This window comes from Nicotiana tomentosiformis, chromosome 2 (assembly GCF_000390325.3).
Source record: "Nicotiana tomentosiformis chromosome 2, ASM39032v3, whole genome shotgun sequence".
NCBI classification, from domain to species: domain Eukaryota; kingdom Viridiplantae; phylum Streptophyta; class Magnoliopsida; order Solanales; family Solanaceae; genus Nicotiana; species Nicotiana tomentosiformis.
The window spans coordinates 15,317,176-15,322,665 of NC_090813.1; positions in this window are offsets into that span (position 1 = coordinate 15,317,176).

Genomic DNA, 5,490 nt, shown 5'->3' on the forward strand with positions numbered 1-5,490 from the left:
CTAATCCCTCAATTCAAAATTAGACACAACACTTACCTCGCTCCACAGGTCACTCAATGCTCAATTACCGCTTTTCCTCTAGTATCCACCTCCAAACCACTCGTATCTAGCCACAATTAACTCAATAACATCAATTATTGCTAAAGTAATCAATTACAATGCATAAATTTTGACCTCCCAAACTTTTCCCCAAAAAGTCAAAAATCGACCCCGGGCCCGCTTGGTCAAAATCCAAGGTTCGGACCAAAACCCATTCACGAATTCACACCCGAGTCCGTTTATGCAATTAGTTTTGAAATCTGACCTCAATTTGAGGTCTAAATCCCAATTTCCCAAAAATCCCTAATTCTACCTAAACCCCCCAATTTCTACCATGGAAATCTTAGATTTTGGGTTGGAAATTCATGAAATGTGATGGGAAATTGAAAGAAAGTGGGTTAGGATCACTTACAAAAGTTTTGGGGAAGAATTGGTCTTGGAAGAATCGCATCTAGGGTTCTAGGATTTGAAAAGTTGAGAAATGAACCAAAATCCCATCCAAAATTCATTTTGATCAGTTGCAGGTCGCATTTGCGACCTGGGGTTCACAAATGCGAGCCCCGCAAATGCCAAGAACCTATACCAAATGTGAAGGTCTCCCATTCCTGCTACCTTCGCAATTGCGAAGAAAATCTCGCAAATGCGAGCCTGATCATTTCGAAAATGCGACCATTTGATCGCAAATGCGACCATTTGATCGCAAATGCGATCACTACCTCCCCCTTCCCAATTCGCAAATGCGAAGAGCTTGCTCGCAAATGCGAAAACTATGAGGCCAGCCATTCTTCGCAAATGCGAGAAATAGCTCGCAAATGCGGAACCTGCAGGGGTCGCAATTGCGATGCCTGATCTCGCAAATGCGAGATCAGAGGCCTGCACCAGATATTGCTACACCAGCTATGTTCTAAGTCCAAATTTCACTCTGTAGCTTATCTGAAACTCACCCGAGCCCTCGAGGATCCAAACCAAACATGCACATAAGTCTAAAAACATCATACGAACTTTCTTGTGCGATCAAATCGCCAAAATGACTTCAACTGCAACCTTGATCCTCAACTTCTAATTCCCATGCCGCTCACTACACCTAACATACTAATACGCAAAAGTACAAGAATTTCATCATAACTCCCGAACCACCAATAGGGTACACACTTCATCATATAGAAACTTTTCACTTAACTCATTTCAGGAGAACCATTGCCCCACGTGGCTGAATTCCCATAACCGCAGAAAATATAAACCTCAAGTGGTGGTCTAAACCACTACAATTCTTCCGGGATCCATCTACACATAACAAGATATAATACTCGAATGCCTCTAAATAAGATCAATTACGACGGTCGTCAAACCCCGCACGTACTGCCACAAATCACATGTATACTTAACACATTGAAGGAATTGATCATTGCCACCCTCGTGCCAATTCAACCATTGCTAACCGAATTTGACTTCTTCTAGTTTACTCTGGACTTGCCTTAGGAATAATAATAGCTCCATTTAAAACATAACGAACCCAAATTCGCACTCATCCGGAGTGACCTTATTTCACGAGACCATGTTGTCTCAAAACCCATGAACCATCACATACTTTCCTTGTGCGCATATTCGCATCTTCAACGGGTACACTTATTCTGATAATTTCCCTATGATTCCGAAGTTATTTTCTCCCATTCTTCCAGCACTACACCGCATACCGAAGATAACATAGAACACTCCAAGCCCATTTTATAATCCGCTGCAACATCTTAATATTTAACAATACTACGGACTCGAAATCCTTAGGCACCACACTTTAACTTTTGAATCAACTAGGACCGTTGTTGAGAGTTACCCACTCTGACTTGGTCCCGAATATAATCAAACCCCACGGCTATGCTAGAACATGAACACCCTCTCAAAGAAGCACCCGGCTGAATCACTTTCCTTGTAAATCACATCTACACAAAGCAAAAACTCTGAGTCTTCCCAAAGCCTGAACATGAATCGATAAGACCAATTGTAGCACACATTCTTCAAATACTTGGCTCAAATCACCACTGATATTCTCTTTCTTTAGTCGTAATAACCCACCATATACCGATAACCAAAAACCTCACAAGTAGACAACTATGCAATCCAATCGTAGGCGGTGGGGCTCTCCTACGTAAGCTTGAAGCTACCATTACATGAACCTGTAACCTACCAAGATTCCTTTTCCCTTACCTACATGATCTCGCGCATTCGACCCACCAAATTCCTCGAAATCCTTATGTTAACCATTTCATGAACGCTCTGAAACACTAGCCACATTTACATATTCGACCTCTTACCGGATAGCCAGTAAAATTCTTCGTAGAAGCTTCTTCAACACCACGTAACAGTTAACCTGCTCGCCGAAAATAACCCACTTGTGGAAATGCCATGCTGGCATCTTCCAACAACGCTGCACCGAGTACAATTACCACGAAACTGATAAACCATCCTGAGCTCGTGCTCGTTCACCAGCTATACAAGTTCGTTCACTCCTCATGGACATCAACTAAAGGTGCGACAATACATTCCAATCCAAAGTCATGTCGTATCCTTCTTCATATCATGCAACTCCTTTCCGTCGTATCCAACCCTTCTCCGTATAGAAGCCAATATTCCAAATTAAGTTCGTAGACTTAGTCACTATCCACCATGAGTTCCCAATCACTCTAAACTTTCCTCAACGCGTGTAGCTATCCTACCACAGAACCCATCTGCTACTCTGCCACTCTCCCACTTTGGTCAAACCCTCTCTTTTAAGCAACTATCCGACTTTTGTTTCTCACACTTGGCCTTCTATAAATTTAACCACCACAAGACACATCCCACATGTCCTTCCTCATCCTTCGCTGCCTAGTTGTTGCCTTAAATCAAAATCTATCTCTGTAGCACTTGAATCAATCGATCGCTACCAACTTTAAACCTTTCCGAAGATCATCTCTCTCGAGCCATCAACACTAGAAACACCGATTCGATCCTAAACAACTGCACACCAGGATCTCTGACAGTCGCTGCCCCGACACTATTTCACACTACCCTGCCCCGAAGGCAAATTAATGAAGACCATAACACCGGCAAACTTAGCACATTCAATCCAGGGCGACGACACCACATCTCGGATGAAGATTCCACCACACTCAAAAATACCAAGTCTCGTTACTCCATCAATCCAACCTGAACATTCTTAGTCTGATTGCCTTTCCTCTGCTGGAAATAAAATACTGGATCTCTGAATCATGCACTGAGTAAACCACCTTCCAAGTCATTCACTGCCTCGACGCATAGACAAGCATCCTATAATTACATAAACATTGTGCGATAACAACGCACGAATCGTCATAACAATCAATGCCAACTCTCAAAACCTTAGATAATACTGATACTGAGCTGAAACGACAGAACAGCCTTCCACAAGGTGCCGACAATAGCCCAAAGCAAATACGCAGGGAGAAACATCCTGCACCACATCTATAGTATCAGTTAAATTCCTCGATTCCTAATTTATAAAAAGCTCTTTACGTCGCTTAAGATTGAATAGGAAGGAAATGAAGGCATAAACCTCAAAGGAATCGAATCGCACAATGAGGAATCAAGAAGGGAAGTGCTCCTAAAAGTCCTGTAGCCTCTCGAAGATAAGTACAGACATCTTCGTACCGATCCGTAAGATTATACTAGACTCGCTCATAACTCGTGAGACCTAAGTGAACCTAGTGCTCTCATACCATGTTGTCACGACCCAAAATCCATTAAAGGTCGTGATGGCGTCGGACCCCGCTGCCAGGAAAGCCAAAAAAAATACTTAATTTGGTTCTCATTTTAATAATTTTGAAATCATATTTCCTTCAATTAAATAGTAAAAGGTGGAATTTACAGTGTAAATAATAATATTTTATAATAATTTCAATATAGGACAACCCAAATCACCCAAAACCCGGTGTCACAAGTGCATGCGCCTCAACTAGGAATATAAAATAAAATGCAACATCTGTCCGGAATAAAAATTCGGACAGGAGAAAGATAATACTCTGAAGGAGACTCTGCTGGCTACGGACTCACAACGTGGAATGCAGCTCACCTAAGTCACCGCAATAACCGCGCCTCTGCGCCCTCAAGGCCACTAGACACATATGCACCTGTACAAAAATGTGCAGCAAGTGTAGTATGAGTACGTAAATCAATGCGTACCCAGTAAGTATCCCGCCTAAACTCGAACAAGTAGTGATGAGGGGTCGACTTCGATACTTACTATAGGCTATAAATAAAATGTCAATGATATAATTAAGCATGGATTACGTAGAACGGTTGTAAGCTCAATATCATGAAATAAGTAAACAATTCTTTTGTTCATAAGAAATTTCCAAATTTATTTTCATCATTTAATATTTTGTTTTGTATCTCGAGCCAATGAAAGCAATATCAATTATTATCAATGCCAAAAATACATCATGCGCAAATCATGCAGAGGTCGTACGGCCCGCTCCAACATAAATATTTAAACTGTACACTGCCGAGGGTCGAACGGCGCGAACCATAGATGCATCTATTTAACCTGTCGAGGCGTTCGGCCCGCTCCACAAAAGAAAACACATTAAACAACCAATTCAAGATTTATTAAGGGGCAAATATTACAAAAATGTCAAATTCCCATTTAACGGTCAAATAAATGAAGTTTAACCTTTTTACAATTTCTTCATCGATTTTTTAAATATTTTAAACAATTAATTTAACAAGTAGTGCACAACATCGCAAGTATAACATGATATGGGTCCTAGACTACCCAGACATAAGTATAATAGTAGCTACGTATGGACTCTCGTCACCTCGTGCGTACGTAGCCCCCACAAATAGAAACACATAATGATTTGATTCACCTATGGGGTTAATTCCCTCTTTCAAGGTTAGAATGGAGACTTACATTGCTCCGAAATTCTACAAACGGCTCCCAAGCCCTTCCAACAACTCAAACCGATTCCCAATGCTCTAAAACTAGTCAATAAATGTGCAAACCCATAAATATATACTCTAATACTCATTATAATTAAATTTACAACAATTCCTAACTTCGCGTGAAAAGTCGATAAAATCACCCTCGGGCCCACCCCAAACCGCACCTGCGACCATTTCCTCGCTACTGCGGTCACGCACCTGCGGTCAAACTTGCGCAGTTGCGATTACACCAGAACTGGTGCACTTCAGCCATTCTTTAAGTCTAAAACTTGCTCCGTCAACTATCCAGGACCCACCCGAGGCCCCCCAAAACCTTAACCAAATATACCAACATGTCCTAAATCACATTATCGACTTAGTCAAGCCTTCAAATCACATCAAACAATGCTAAAAACATGAATCACCCTCCAATTCAAACTTAATGCACTTTGAAACTTCAAACTTCTACAATCGATGCCGAAACCTATCAAATCACGTCCGATTGACCTCAAATTT